Genomic DNA, 16,655 nt, shown 5'->3' on the forward strand with positions numbered 1-16,655 from the left:
TATCACCATGAGCGACCGGCCGTGAATGGTCCCTGCCAAAAAAAAAGAAAGAAAGAAAGGACCAGAATCGAGCAAAATAAATCTTTAGGTTATCGCTCGCAGCTGCCAATTATCTCTGTCCAATGAGAATTCTTTCGCCAGCGTTTGCACCTTCAAAAGCACCAGAAGCGTACAGACGCCGAATGGGTTAAGAAGTGTCAATCGTTCAATGAGTTTTGTCGAGTTTACAGAACGCGCTCTCCGTGCCCGAACTCGCTACAGGAACGTCAGGTATGAGAGAATCAACTATTTCATCTCTAGAAAAGTTTGAAAGCGCCTGTCCCGCAAGTTGAAAATGTGCCTGATGTAAAGCATATTCCAAAGCAATGAAAGAAGCGAACCCGCTTCATCATGACATAAAGACATCGGTCTCAAACAACCAGCTGTATACTCTACTTATATTATTTTACGAAGTTTAGCAGAGTTTGCACTGGTGGCTAGCAGGAGTGGGATCTAACGGTTAGAACGATGACTATGTAATGTACGCCGTAGAAAAATCACTTGAGACACTGTTCGAGAACAAGCATTGTGAAATGTTGACCATTAAAGTACGAAAAGGCATGGCTAACTGGACATTTGCTAACTGGAAAAAACACTTGGACAACTGAAAAACGATTCGATAAATACAAAATGCAAAATAAAGTAAAAAGTTTGGATAACAATAAATATCATTCCAGAACCAGGATATTTAATTCTAAGTCATCGAAGTACAACAAAACATTGGTTATTGGAGGCAGTCTTCTCAACATAATTGATGCTGGTAAATGATATCAGTGGGAGCTGGTTCCTCTCGGCTATAGATTATGGAACAAATGAAAATTTAAAGGCATTTGTCTAGGCGTCCTGTTGTGTTAAACCAACAGCATGTCAGTGTCATGGTCCGCCTGGTGTTGGATGGTTGGAGATATCGTTCAGTACTTAACGGTAGCCTGCCACTTTCTGGCAGAAAAAGAAACTTTAAGTCTGTGTGTTTTCTACCTTAGTTGCAATGATCGAATACCGTGCTTTTCTCGGCACATCAGTTGATTCCGTTGAACGTTGCTAAGAATACGTGGAGCGGACGGATTTTATTTGAATCATCTGTAGAGCGCTTCAATGTTGCCTTTAGTGCGGGTTCGCAAATGACTTTCGGAGTCGTCTTACTTAAGCACTTTACACATGCTGTTCAAGCTTGCAGAACAGGTTCAGTCAGATTCTACACATTTTAATGTAGTGGTTTTCATCAGCCCCTTTGTTTGTGAACGCGGCGTATGCGATTGTGCATGGAGCGCCTGTAGAGGTTATATCTACCCTAGCGTAGTTTTACTCAGCAGCGTGACACAGCAGACCAGTGTCGTTTGACCGTGCAGTGTCTAGTAGCACTTGTCTAGTAGTATCGATCCAATATAGATCCCTCTATTGCCCATATGTAGACGGCGCGGGAAGTGTGTCCTTCATAGTGTAGCAGGTCGTAAGGAGACATGAAAAAAAAAATCGCATGCAGTGAAAAGAATCGAGGAAACAAAATTACGGCAGGGACGGTAGAGCGCTGGTGACACCTCAGGTATTGGTTTTCTGTATCTCTTGGGAACACAGTCGCGGAAAGAGGAGTGCCGCGGTACCGAAGTTGAGTTCATATGCACCTGAAACATTGTGTGTAGGCACTTTACACCGGACAGATAGTGCTCAGGTGTCCGTTTATCGACCTCGCGTCCTGAACACCAGTCGCTAGGTATTCAAAGAGAAACGGCATTTCAAACGACAACGATCAATGCTTCAGCAAACGTCTCATACCTACGCAACGAGCTTTGCAGGGCTCATGCAAGCTCACGTATGTTCGTGCTCCTGGAGCCAAATTCGCAAAGCTTTTCGTTCTTGTCATTTGCCAGCGGTTGGTTCGCTGTATGTCCAGGATTGGCTCGAAGTTTATCTTACAAACAATTCTAGCGTAACAGCTTTTCGTGAACGCGGGCCTTGATCTCGATCGTAAGGGCGCCCAATTATGCGGAGCGCGCCCATTTTTGGCACATCCAGATCTGGGACACGGTTACGTTTTCATAAACGATCGGAGATGTCACCGAGAATGTGCGTCGCGTTCCTCCCGTTTTGATTCCATCGTTCACCGAGGCTTGTGTTCTGGCACTATGCTGCCAATGTGGAAAGTTTCAGCACAAGGTGAGCGCGAGTGCAGGCCCACTTTGATCGGTAGTTCCGGCTGAGCGAAACGTCTTTGTAGGCCTGCTATCGTATCAGAAATGCCGTCAAGGGTCCATTATCGTCAACAAGGGGATGTGGTTATACCAGGAGATGGTGTAAAAAGGCAAGAAGTGATCCATGGAATTGGAATTCGTGTGTTCAGCTGCAGTGCTTCAGCAGCAAAATATCCGTCCGCTAGTAATCTTTTAGCACTGAATGGATATGGGACAACATAGTCTCCGGCCTTTCACTAAAGCTTGTTCTTTTCCTGATCCACTGCTTGACGACATTGCGACGAAAGGCGGGATCACTTATTTTATTTTCTTTTTGTAACAAAACTGTTTGCTCTGCAGGTCGAGCGAATGCATCCTAAATAACGGTTCGTGATAAAATTGAAGAATATTGAAAAACGCGCTCCCAATCTTTGCTTTCTTTGCGAACTTTCTAGCAAGAGTAACAACCTGTCGCTGAGATCGCCCATGTGGGTCAGCACAACAATTACTAGAACGTTAACACAATTCGGCGAAATAAAAGTGAAAGGAACAGTCTACTAGTTCGCGAAAATCTTCAATTTAATATCTTGAAAAAGCGTCGTACTCGGGTTAAGTCGCGATGCGTACGCAGTGCAGGCGGCAAAAAGAACTTGGCGGACCAACGTAAGTTAGGCGAGGATTGGATGGCGGATCGCCCGCCTGTTACCCTTGCCTATTTCCGTTCTCTTCCGTTCCAGCATTTCACCACCTAACGCGTGAGTTAAAACGTGGTTTTCGGCACAAAGCGCAACGTCCTCTTTATCGGAAACGCTATAGATCTACTGCATAGGCCGGCACGCCACTTCCTGGAGCAGAAAAAAAAAGGGGGGGGGGATGCGAATAAGAGAGACACCGTCAACCGTCCGTTTGTCACAGCCGGCAGAATAGAGACAGCGGGAGGGGCTCACCAGCAGGTGAACTACCCGCACTCTTTCCACCCGATGACCTCTTCGTTCTCCTCCTCCTCTTCCTCCCTGCCTCCCACATCGACGGCTGCGGAGTCTGTTTTTTCATTCCCCCCTCGTAGTGAGCACCACCGATCTCGACCGAGTGAGCGCCGCAAATGCTGTATAAGGAACCTGCGGAGGGCACAAGAGCACGCAGCTTTCGCCTCCGCGTCGAGCGTGCTTTACTGCCCCCCCACGTCTAGATGCGTGCAGCACTGCGAAGGCTACAGGGCTGAGGTGCCTCAGATTGCGCAGTAGAACTCAGTGCCCTGCTTGCAACGTCTGATAACCAGAAAAGTGAATTTAGGGCAGCAACAAATGGAGGGTCCTCATGAGAACAATAAGAAAACGAAAGGTGTGTGTGTGTGCGCGTGTGCAGAACGAGGGTGTCGGGTGGAGGAGACAACTGAGGTTTAACGTGGTCAGTTGTGCTTCCCATGGCACACCCCAGTGCACACTAAATTTTGTCTCTGGGCACTAATTTTCTGCGCAACATATATTCCTATATCGTGAGACCAAGTCGTGCGTCACAAGAAGTGGCGGCATGCCACAACAGAGGAAGTGGGTTGGCCCACACGGATCCACCGGGACATTTAACGCACACGCACCGTTCACTTCGTCAATGCGTACATCAGCTGTTTCTTTTTCCTTTTGAAAACTTAGTCAAGGCATACTGATTTCGGGCCACTCGTTTCTTACGCGGCTTCTGCATTGCAGGCAGTCTTTGGCGGCAGACGACATTGGACTAAGCTCCGTTATAGTACATTCAAATAACCGATTCATTAATATTATTATTCCTATTATGAACAGACGATGCAGCTGAGCTTCTGTAACGCTTTATGCGAATGAACTTACGGAAAAAGGCGCGCCACGAAATTCTCACGTGGCTCAATTTGCTATCATCGTCTGCTCAGAAACCGCTCGTGGAAGCAAGAGGGCACTGGCCTCTCTTTCTATATTGGATTCAGACAATAATTTCTGTGGTCAGTAAACAATGCAGCATAAGCTTCTAGAACAACAGGTGCTCATTAACTTTTTACGAGAACAACTCGATGAACTTCTCACACCATACGAATTGGTCAACATCGACTGCCTGGAGAGCTTTTGGAAGCAAGCGGTATTCGGGGGGGGGGGGGGGGGGCGAACGACAGCTGATGACGCAGATTGCTTTCAGGTCGCTCCCTTGCTACGAAGATTCGCCGACGATAGAGAAAGCTCGTGTTTCTGCGTGCACTGCACGTTTTTTTCCCCGAGAGGTTTCGGAGATACGAAGTGCAGCGAAAACGCGCGTGGTCGAGCGAAGCCTCCTCCTTCTCTTCTTCGCTTGTTTGTCGTCGTCAGCCCTTACGGCCTGGCCCGTACGTACGTGGTGGGTGGCGGAGAAAAAAAAAATAAATATATATACACATACCGCCTCGCTATTGTTCTTTCCTTCTCCGCCTTGCGTGCCGCTCTCTCTCTCTCTCTCTCGCGTACGTAAGCGCGCCCTCGCTTCTCGTGCGGCCGGCTTCCACCCTCCTCTCCGGTCGCCTCCTCCATCGCGATTTCACGGCGCCGGCAGTTTCGCTTTCGGCCCCAAAGACAAACTTCGCAACGCCGGCTGACCGCGTGGACCGACGGCTGCCGCGGCTGTGTGTGCGTGTGTGTCGTCTGCTTCTCGCCTCTCGTGATCTTGTCGTCTGCTACACGCCGGTGCCTACCGCTGTCACTGCCGCTACTGCTTCTGCTGCGGCTTTTGTTGCAGCCTTGTTCTTTTTCTTTCTCGTGTCGTGAAGAATTAAGTGGTCACTCTCCGCGGCGCCCCTTTCGCAACCCTTTCGAGGTCCCCGTCACTTGCCCGCACTGCCCGCGTTCTTTCTGAGCCCTGTTTCAAAGGTGTCCCACACGGTCAACCTGCCGTGAGTGTTTGTTACGCTGTTGCAACTCGAGCGGGGACTAGCGACGTGCTGTTTTGGTGTCGTCAGCGGCTCGTTGGCTGGCTTTTCTGGCTAGCTAGTCTGTCTTGTGAGAGCGGACTTTTGGAGTGAAGACTGTTCGTCTTTTGGTGTGAGCCGCCTGTCTACCTGCTTGCGGGTCTTCTATCTTCGCTTCAGTGCAACGTTTTCTTCTCGGCAGTCTCACAGCGGGGCCAAAATTTGGATATGACGCACATCGATTGCTGTTTCTGGTAAGCTTGACGAAAAACGTTTTCGAGCTCTCCTTAATATATTTATATTTAGAAATTAGATTTCAGTAGCTCGCCATTGCTGCATAATTCGTGTGGTGATCGAGAATGCGCGGAGGAGGAGGTGCCGACAACTGCTGAATGGGGACTGTCAGATGTGTTTGTGGCGTGAGCACGGGTGTCTAGTTCAACGTATCGAATTGGTAGCAAATCACTGACGTCTTGAAGAAAGATCCGCAATGACAAGTGAAAAAAAAAAGTAGAACGCCAATAAGACTGAAAGGCGGCCTAGTTCGTTTGATTTCGTTGCGGTTTCACTTCATTGAGAAATATCTTGTTTTGGTTTAGTGTGCGTGAAACTTTCCACAGTGAAAAACAAGAAAACACCTTGAGGAAGCCAATCATCGCTGCTTGCGCGAAGGGTCTTCCAAAGTTATCTCAAATCTAGATGAAGCCACAGGCAAGTGATGAAGATTTCAGCTAACACTCGTGACAATTCCTGTTAGTTAACAATGTATCGAATAACTGTCTGTCGTAACTTCTGTGGCGTCTTTGTCAATGAACACCTGGTGACAAGAAAAAAAAAAGAACAGCTTCACCGTTTGTGGTAACCTTAGTGATGTTTATATCAGCTATGACTTCGCGACCAAAATATCAAGTATTGTCTTGCTCTTTCTTTGTTTTTCTTTTTTTAACGGCTGACTGTGGAGTCGATGCAGTCTTTCATAATTTCTTGTGTATTGTATGCCATTTTTCTTCCTGTCTTGAAACAAGAGTACTCGTTTTCGTTCATTGGATTTCGCGACAACAGTCATGCAAATGATATCTAGCGTAGCAAAAGGCAGGAAAATAGCGGGTGACGTGCGTGCGTTCCCAAACACAGATGCCGAATATTCATTCCTAAACACTGGAGATTCCCGGATTAAGCGTGTCGAGTTAAACAATGGCTACTGAAAGCATTCCATTGACCCCTCGAGGGAAAGACAACTCCTTTGCATTGTAGCTAAAACGAATGTATTGCTGCAGGAAGAAAGCAGGCCCACAAGTGTAAAATAACGTATATTTACAACTGGCGCATATGGTGTTCAGGCAACTGCCAGACTTCGTCTTCGTCTAGTCTAATCCCACTTCTTCGTTCCCTTCACCGTAACAATACATAAGAACGGAAATTACAACGTATGTTACTCGAAATACAGAGGCAGCAATGTTTGCCGTCCGCCTTCAGTTATCTATGTTTATGCAATGACGGAAGACACGCCTTCGACGAAATGATGCGTGCCGCCCAGCGGAGCGCGTCGGTACACAGTGTTATCAGCGCAATCCAGCAGTAAATGGAACGGTCACGACTCGGCAGCGTCGTCTGCCATCAGTGGTCCTCTGTTGACAAAGGAGCACTTAGATACGATATTGAGGTAGAAGAGAGGAAAGAGCACGGCCTCTGAGACTGGCAGCGAAGAGAAGGTAGACAAAGGCTCCGAGGGCATGGTACAACTACGGAGTTTGATCCTAAAAATTACTAGAGAGGAAAGAGCACGGCCTCTGAGACTGGCAGCGAAGAGAAGGCGGACAAAGGCTCCGAGGGCATGGCACGACCACGGAGTTTGACGCTAAATTTACTACAGTTGCTACAAGTAACTTCTCAAGTTCGAGTGACCTGAAGTTTCTTGTTTAAAGCCCTTTAAAAAACATTTTTTTCACTTTTAGCTACTTTATTCTTGCGCAAGTTTTTCTGCAAGACAGCGTTTTATGTGCTCCGCATCCCACAACATTATACGGAGAATATTTACGTCTGGTTTAAAAAAAAAATGCAAATTTGCCTTCATCTACGCGTCTCTTGATGCCAACCATTACCCTCTTCCCACTCCCAGCGATTAATGAAAGCAAACTTCTAAGGCAATGCTTAGACAAGGTCATACATCGGAAGGGGCCAGATTACGTAACAGCCGCCATGTTTTGGACGTAACGTTACGAGGGGCGCAGACAAAGGCAATTCTCATCTTTTTTTTTTCTTCACAAACAGGGCAGGTAATCGTGTCGTGTATTTTATCGAACGATGTGGTCTACAGAATGCGATCTTGCAGCAAGACGTTTGCAAAAACCAAAGAAACAGTAACCACACAATATTTCTTTTAAAGCTTTTAACAGAGCAACGTAGCACACTACTTAGGGAAACATAGTTCTGCTATGAATAAATGTCGAGCTGCTAAAGTATTGGAATGACGCGTGAATCGTGCAAAAAAAATAAACTATCATTAAAACTGCCTAGTATTCTACGGTCATGCTGGGGATCTAAATGACGGTGAGAAGTAATACTTTTCATATGAAGTAGTGCAGTAAATAAAGTACAGTTGTATGAAATCCTAATGAATAGAGTTTTCTTTATAATCGCGTTTTGGTGAAGCAACGCGAGATTTCTCGTGCAGGTCGTGGCTCGTGGTTGTTCAGTCCAAAATATCAGCCAAACGTTGCGCTATCATCAGCACTTTCACACCTAGCGTGCGTCCACGTGCGACGATTTCAAGGAAACACCTTTTAAAGTTCAAGTACCCAGAGTGCTTCGAAATGAGCAATCTAGATCCACACTACGTTGGAGAATACTCCGTGATGCTTTTCGCATTCGAAGGGTCAGAGAACGGTGCTGGGACCGTGGTGGGCGTGGTCAAAGGACCTGTGCAGGGAGCGACCAGGGCCCATTGCGAGGCTGTTGCAATGCGAAATGTTAATTAATTAATTATGGGGTTTCACGTGCCCAAACCACTTTCTGATTATGAGGCACGCCGTAGTGGAGGACTCCGGAAATGTCGACCACCTGGGGTTCTTTCACGTGCACCTGAATCTAAGTACACGGCTGTTTTCGCATTTCGCCCCCATCGAAATGCGACCGCCGTGGCCGGGATTCGATCCCGCGACCTCGTGCTCAGCAGCCTAACACCATAGCCACTGAGCAACCACGGCGGGTACAATGCGAAATGTGTACGCAGGGCCACACCGCCGCGGGTCGCCGTAAATCTTACTATATAACTTGTTCAGGTAATTAAGTTGTCCTAGGCTATTTGCACAGCTCTGGCACTGAAAATCGAGGCTTCGGGGAAACTCCTGCTTGAGGTTTTTCATGGCCTTTCGATCAAAAGTTCTTATCCAGAGGCCGTGGATGTTAGCGTGTGCTGTTTTCTCTTGCGGGCTGTTTCCCATTGGTCGGCCGCCTCGACTTAGTGGTGCGTCTCAATTTGCGATTGGCTGACATCTACTCTTACAAACATTTCCAGCATAAGAACTTTGTTGGTAATATGAACTCAGATGGGCGCTGACCGAGAAGTCCCGAAAAGTGAAACTGGGTTTAACGGTGTTCGCGGGCCAACTATAGAATTGACGCCTACCCTCGCACGAGTTTGATAGGACAGGTGGACGCAGTTGCAGGAGTTTTGTTGGGTGGTTCTCCTGCATGCGTCTTTATGTTACGAATTCAGCTTCTTGAAACTTCTTTCCCCTCGAGACATTAGAGGACGCCCTGAACAGGGTTTGAAGACGGAACGATGGCCTGCAGTAAAAACCGCGTAGTGAAGAAGTGGTTTCGTGCGCGCACCACGATCTCTTAAAGCCGAATGCATGCGCTAACCAGCATAACGATAACACAAAGAGGTTATTTAGGCAAGACTATGCTGAGAAAGGTAACACTTACGTGTGCTCAGAAGATACACGCCCACTGTCGCCGCAATTTTCGTGAACTTTTAGTGATCAGTTTCCATCACGTGAAGTGCTGGGACATACATACCTTAGGGCAACCATCGTAGACTGACTTAATTTGAAGAAAGCAAGTATTCATCGCCATAGTGATCTTTCTTTTGTTTTACGTTGGTCATACTACAGAAGCGCAGGAAATCATGGTCACCTATGCGAGGTTAAACAACAGGTAAAGAAACACAAAAAGACGACAGAACACACATTGATAAGGCAGATGAGAAGTTCTTTATAGCCCCTTCTTTGCTGCTGTTGTTCAATCTCTTTCAAGAACATGTCCCCCCAACAACTAGTCCACCTTGCGACGGCGTTAGTTATAGCCGACTTGCGTAATGCGTGATTCGGCGAAAGAAAAGAATCTCTCGCGACGCTGCGTCCTGGCATGCACTCTTGCACGTACACTGTCGCACGGATCACGCACACCCGGCAGCGGGAGAATGTGACACATGTCTTCCTGCAAAAAAAAAAAGAAAAAGAACAGCGCGCGCGCAGGCTTCCTCGCTTCCCGTGTTTACGGCTCCGCTCCATGCTTGCACACACGTACACACACCCACTTGTAAGGACACTTGCCCGTCCCTGAAGTAAGTGTTTTTTTCCCCGCTACTTGGGCTCATCCTATCAAGCAGGATGCGTTTGTGAGCCAGCGAACGTGTTTGAAATTGAAGTGCCACTGCGCAATTAGTTAATCATCGTGGTGGCTCAGTCGTAGTGGTGGTGGTGGTGGTAGTGGTGAATTGTAGCAACAGGCGGGATTGGCCTGGCGAACAAAGCCGGCAATTGCTCCGCCCGAGCGTCTCGCACAATACCGCTGAAGGGTTTCACCATATGACCGTCAAAGCAGTGTCTCTTAAGAATTCGATGAGGAGACGTGAAGTTTCTTTGCGGGCTATAACTGATCCCTCGGGAAATATAAGGTGTTGCAGGCGCGCATGCGGAAGGTCCTTGTTTTGCAGATTCTTCAGGAGGGTGTCTCTTTCATCCTGGAATTGCCGGCAGGACCACAAGAAGTGCTCAATGTATCCTGTCTCGTTGCATGTCGTACAGTTCGGAGAATCGATTCGCCCCGTTTTAAATAGCCAGGCCAGTGTATTAGCAGATCCTGTCCCTATTCGATATGGAAGTGAGGCTTCCTCTCGGCGCAATCTCTTGGTTACGCAGGGCATATGCGGTGGAACCCAAAGCGACGCAAAGTGATTTCGAATGTCAGAATGTCGAATGTCGTAGGGGCATTCTGCAGCTCATCGCGAAGTCGTGGGGTCTGCCACCGAACAGCGGTGACAGCAATGAGATTGAGACGAAGTGCAGAAAAAAAGAAGTAAAGAAAACACAGCAACAGCAGCAGCACCCGTTTACCGTGATTCGGGAGGCACATTGAAGAACGCGCGCAGCGATTTCAAAAACTTATCTGGAACCTCCACTGCTACTGCGTCCCTCATAGTCTGCTGTGTATGTACGTGTAAATGAACATTCACAATTAAATTTCATTTACGGCGCAGTAGCCCAAGAAATTTTAAATTCCGTCTCACGTTCTTTAGAAACCGTGCGCCATGATCGAGTTTCTTGCGTTGCGGGAAAACACCGGCAGGAATGTGTCGCAAACGTGTGTGTGTAATTGACCAGGTAATTTAGATACGCGCATGAAGGCAACTTGTAACATCAAGGAGGCTTTCCGAATTTCGGGTGCCAACAGCAATTAATAAACACATTTTTTATTTTTTTTTATTTTTTTGCAGCTGGACGTTGCATTCTAAGTAACGAAAAGAGCTGTGCGGTCTAGAAGTTATTATTTTTGGTGTTCTTCCTTAGGCCTCGAGGTAATCTTCGATGAAAATACAAATTTCCTATTTGCATACTTTAATTACGTGACACCTAGCTCGGCTGTTGCCCATTGTTGACTCGTGGAAAGTTCACTACACAATATGGGGTTTAACGCCGCGAAACTGCAGAGCGAATTGTGAGGGTCGCCATAAATAATAAAGAGTCGGGAGTGTAATCGTGACCGCCCGCGGAGTCTCTGTGCTTGTCCCCAAAAGACGATACGCGAGCGTTATCTTATTTCTAGTTTTTTTTTCTTCTGTATCGCGCTTCCATCGGAAACCTATCGCCATACCAAGGAATCATACCCTACACCCCGTGAGCAACAGCAAGCAGGATGCCACATCCACGGAGCGCTGCATGTTGCAAATTTTACTTGCAGGGCTGCAAACTTGTGCAGGATATTATTTTACGCCACATATCGACATCGTTCAGGGAACAGTACTGTTCACAGGATAAGGAGTGCCAGGTAACCTTAATATTGTGTGAAAACACTTACTTTTAAATGAAAAAAAAATGGAGGGACTCAAGTTTTATGCGACGGTGGTCTGAGCAAGGAAAACGTCTTTTTTGTGTGTCTGTCTGTACTTCTGCCTTGTTGCTGCCCATTTCCCGCAGCACTTATCAGAGCTTTCACGTTTCGCCATACTGAAAGATCCGTAGCGCTAATAACTTATCAATGTAATATGCAGAATTAATGACGACTGACCCGAAAAAAACGAAACAAGACACAAAGCGGTGTTGTCGTCCGACATTACCTGTACGTTCGGGCTGGCGTTTCAACTAAGGGGAAAGAAAACCGCTCAGGCAGCAAAACTAAAGTGCACTAACTGCACGTGGTCTACTTGTGCCACGTGCAACTTTCCCCCACTCAGTACACCAGCGCTCGAGGGTCCTTCCTCGAACCAGCAGGGGCAGTGGTCCTTCCGCATACCTGGGGACAGCCGTCCCGCAGTTTGCAACGTACCTTCCACCACGGCAGGCGGGTTGTCAGGGTCCTAACGAACTGCGCTATAGCATAGCGTGTGTCAAAGCGCCACGCGCGAAAAAAATTCGGGGGTCAAGGATGCCTGCATTCACCCGCGCGGGAATTCTGATAGCAGTCCTTCGACCCGGAATGCACGAGGTCAGCTTCGGCGGGGTGTCATGCTGGGTGTCAGACTATACAAGGTAGCGGTTCCACTGGGACGTCAGGGCGTCGTGCGGAAATAGAAGAGCGCAAAACAAAGATAGAGAAGATATACTCTTTCCTGGTTGGAATAGGATACAGCGTAGGAAACGTAAATGAAAAGGAAAACAAAAAGAAAATGTCGAGACATGGGGAGAAAAGTGGACAAGACAAGCACTGTAGTAACAACGGAAAGTTCAGTGAAGTGACAAAAACTAGATGTGTGCAGAAAAATAAGTCTCGCATCGCTGTGCTTCTCTCCCCCACTTCTGCCGCCTGTCTATCCACGTTCCTTCGCACTGCTTTCTATTTCAGCTGCTAATACGGTACGGATTACTAGCTTCAGATGACTTGCCAAGCTTGCCAAACTTTCTGTGCTCCTGTATACTCCCTCCCCCCCCCCCTTTTCTTTTTCTCCCAGCTATCCTTTTCGCTGTAGCCTGACTAGTAAGCTCTGCTGTCTGTGCTCACTGACATGTGTACTTCGGCTATCATCTTCATGATTAGCTCACTGCATGATGAAAAATGTCCCGCGTGATCCTTAAGTTAACTAGTCAGTCAAAGCCTGCAATCTTCCGAACCTCGTCACCACGTGTAACCCTCTGCCTCCCTCAGAGCTCTGCATTTTGCCTTCCATTGGTACTAATTTTTGTCGCTCTGCGATTTTGCTTTGACAGTCTTTCTGGGCCCAAGAGTTCTTAGTACTTTCCGCCAATGAACGGTAATTATTCTTGGCTTTCATGCCATCAACAGTGTGTTATAAGCGCACTGCACGCAGTCAACCGGACACTTAACTTGGTTAACCTCTTTGCCTTTCACCTCTTGTTTTCCTTCCTTTCTTCCTTCGCGTATACTGGATTTTAATGGGGACGAAAAAAGAGATATACTGCTTAAGCTTCTGTGGTCCTTTAACGTGAAAGTACTCCAACCTGTATGTATTCATGCCTTCTAACGGCAAATTTACGTAACCGCCAGCATAAGCATCGAGCAGCGAACCGAAGCGCTGTTTTCAAGTGCCCAATCAAACGCACGCTCTCCGTTCAGAGGAGGTCACTTTTGTTTGCTTCCAAAGGAGATAACATTGCCTATATACTGCATGACAGGTTTTTGTCAACCGTGATAGGTTGACACGTTTTTCTTACCTGAGTGGCGGACAAGAGGCGAGAAGCACGTAGACGCGGATAGAGTTTCGGTGGAATAGAGTTAGCGCAGTGAACGTAGATAACTTAAAAAATTATGGGGTTTAACGTGCCCAAATCACTTTCGGATTATGAGGCACGCCGTAGTGGAGGACTCCGGTAGTTTTGACCACCTGGGGTTCTTTAACGTGCACCTAAATCTAAGTACACGGGTGTTTTCAATCAATTCAACGTCTAGTCATGATGTCATGATGCCCCCATGCATGCGCCTGCTCTGTACTTCAATTTAAACTAATCAGTACGAAAAAAGCAACACGGTTACTTGCTAGGGCACTCTGACGCTTGTTGGTATTCATTTCTAGGATTCGTAGGCTTTGAAGCTTCACTCAACGAAAGAAAGAAACGAGTCGTCGCCAATGTCACGTGACCATTAAGATTTCGCTTTGACGTGTCGTTTACGTGCCACACGCTCTTGGCACCGGGTCACGAATACCATTCCTACTTCGCGGATTGCCCGTCCCGGCGAATGGCTTCTGTTTTGAAAGCTAACGCCGCAAAAAACAAAAAAGCGTCCCGACCTTGATTCTCGGCTTTAGGGGGTTCAGCCAACTCGGCCACCTTACATCACCGGCGCTTGCACTTATGCCCGCACCGCAATCGTCGCGAGTACGGGAGTCGCGGAGCGAGCTTTGTGACGGTTGCGCACGCGTTCTTGCGCATGGAGACGGCTTGTTTGTGAGTGTGCACGCGTATACGCGGCGTCGTGTTTGCACGGGTCACATTAATGCGGCGCACTAGATACACGCCCGAGGACGGCGGATCCGCGCTGCCAGCCCTCCTACCCTGCATGCCGGCCGTGCCCCCGGTCCTTAACGCGCGGAAATCTGGGCCGCGCGCCGTGTACGGGAAAGTCACGCCGGGGTCGTGTCGTGTGTTCGGCACCGCGTCTTGTGGTCGGGGGACACGTCGTTCGCTCCACTGCGGGCTGCGTGGCGCTGATGGGAGAGCTTTCACTGTTGTCGCTTTCTTTTTTTTTCCTTGGCTTCCACCGCCAAGAGAAACTCGAACGCGTGAAACGTGAACACGAGGGTGTCTTATCTAACGAGGTCAAGATTGGAGTTCCATTACTAAAGAGAGAGAGGGAAGGGAAGACGGAAAGGCAGGGAGGTTAACCAGACTGAGTCCAGTTTGTTACCCTACACGTGGGGAGGGGAATGGGGAGTGAAAGAGGGAGAGAGAGAACTTAGGTGTAGGATGTCTATAGTCGGGCACTCAAGTCTGTTGCCCTCAGGTAGCGAAAAAGCGCTCGAACTGCTTTCTGGGCCAATGAACTGTGAGGCCAGGCTCCCAAGATCTTCGCTTCCGTAAATGGCCTGTCATCCAGTCTATTCAAGGCACACTGGAGAGTCTGACGTTGATTATCGAAGCGAGAACAGTGGCACAGAAGGTGACTGATGGTCTCTTCACACTTGTCCATTACCAAAGAGAAGAACTCTAAGGTGTCCAGGTAAATATGGCCCGACTCTATGTTGTGGATGGATCGTCTATGCCTTTTTTAGACGCACGCACGCACGCACAATCGACCAATCTTCCTCCCCTGCAGACGCACAGGTGAAGGTAAATAATATATGGTTTGCTAGCAGGGCACGTAAGCGAACTAAAAAAAAGTACCGGTCTACTTTTGCCGCGTAGAAGACGATAAAAAAAATGGCCGACAGATAAGCAGACTGACAACCCGAGAATGAATAACAGAGCTTAAGGAATCGTGGACGTAAAAATTGACGTCGTCGCCGATGCCAATAAACAGAAGCAGAAGGGCAATCCTCGCATCTGGAAGTAGGACATCGCAATATCACCACGTACTTGCGTGTAGCTGACCGCGTATCACGCCGTAATTGGCACGATAGATTTTCTTTGCGTTCCGCGGTATGCTCTACAGAACTGATATTCCCACTCTCGACTAGCCTTCTCCATTACTCTGAATCGTACTCTGATAAACGTTCTTACGTTACAGCTGTTCGTAAGAACACGTGCCAGCCAATCGTGACCTTGGAAGTATAATCAACGAAGACGAGCCGGCCAGTGAGAAATTGAAACTACCAACTAAATCCTGCGTAAATTCTAGTCCAGTTCCCGTATCCACAAAATCCGCTTACACTAGAATTGTTCGTAAGAGTAAATTTCACCGAATGATGATTCTGGAGACAATATGGTGAAGGCGACCAGTTGATCGGCCCGCAGAACACTTAGAAACAAAAAGTTCGGCAGCACGTTGCACTCCCGTAACACGTAAAGGCGAGAGCCCGCTGCACAAGTGGTAATGCATTAAGCATACGATCGAGCCGCAATGTCAACTAAACGTGTGGCGCTGTAGGTCGACCTCCTCAACGACACATGCGAACACTTAATGCACTACCCAAAGGTTATTTCGCTCTTCCTTTCGTTCTCTATTTCTTTCGTGTTTTTTCTTTGTTATTTCGTTCGTTTTCTTTCTTTCCTTCGTTCTTTCTTTCTGTCGTTTCTTCAGCCACATTCAACCATAGCATATTTCTCTTTGTTGATTACGGGGATATGAGCCATACCTGGTATGGTATGGTATGGTATGGTATGGTATGGTATGCTATGGTATGGTAAAACTTTATTCAGGTCCTTCGGAGCGCGCGTCAGCACGTAGCTGGCAGCTCCGACGTCGGCACAGAAAGGCCGAGCCTCTCTGCTGCGTCGCGGGCCCGATGGACAGCCCGTAGCTGTGCCTCAAGATCGGGGCTGCTTTAGGGCTACCTTCCGAGGACGTGGCGTCGTCGCGTAACGCGGGGCACCGCCAGAGCATGTGCGACGATATTTCTTTTGCATCACTGAATGTTCGCATCACTGGACTAGACGCTGCTTTTGTCGTGTAAGAGCCGTTGCAACGAGCCACTTGAATGAATGAACGAACTTTATTCCCCTTTTAAGAGAGGGGAGGGGCCGGGGTGGAGAGAGGGAGGTCTAAGTACTCCAGTGCCAGCAGGCGTACGTCATCACATTACGTGGCTAGACGTCCGTCTACCAGTCGTGGTAGGTCTCCGCTACGAAAGCCACTTGAGGCCTTCGCCTTCAAACGAAGGAAGGAAGGAAGGAAGGAAAAAGTGGAGAAGGAAAGGCAGGGAGGTTAACCAGTTTAGCTTAACCGGTATGCTACCCTACACATGAGAGAGGGATGGGGGCGATGAAAGATGGGGAAGGGAGAGAGAGAGAGAGCACATAGCACAGCACACACACACATCGTCCGTCAGAGTCCATCAATCTTAAAACGAAATTACGAACTCAGCCTCGGGTCTTTCGGCGTGCAAGTGTTTGATCGCGGAAGCCGCGCGAAGCAGGGCAAAAACGAACTCGCAACAAACAAAAAAGGGGGAGGCGTGCGCGTAGCCCGCGAAAATACGGCGTAGCGGAAGG

At 48.0% G+C, this 16,655-nt stretch overlaps 1 protein-coding gene across 3 annotated transcripts in view; it reads left to right on the plus strand.

The window, feature by feature from the left end:
- Positions 1-16,655, plus strand: part of LOC135897463 (microtubule-associated protein futsch-like) — a 291,670-nt gene that overhangs the window by 89,091 nt on the left and 185,924 nt on the right. Inside the window, exon 1 of one of the 3 annotated variants that reach the window (XM_065426079.2) lies at positions 4,776-5,360. The exons of the other annotated variants lie outside the window; for them this stretch is intronic. The gene's annotated coding sequence lies outside the window, so the exon portion shown is untranslated. Of the gene's footprint in view, positions 1-4,775; positions 5,361-16,655 lie in introns of those variants that run through there. 3 annotated transcript variants of the gene reach the window in all.

The sequence above is a fragment of the Dermacentor albipictus genome, chromosome 2, assembly GCF_038994185.2.
Source record: "Dermacentor albipictus isolate Rhodes 1998 colony chromosome 2, USDA_Dalb.pri_finalv2, whole genome shotgun sequence".
NCBI classification, from domain to species: Eukaryota; Metazoa; Arthropoda; class Arachnida; order Ixodida; family Ixodidae; genus Dermacentor; species Dermacentor albipictus.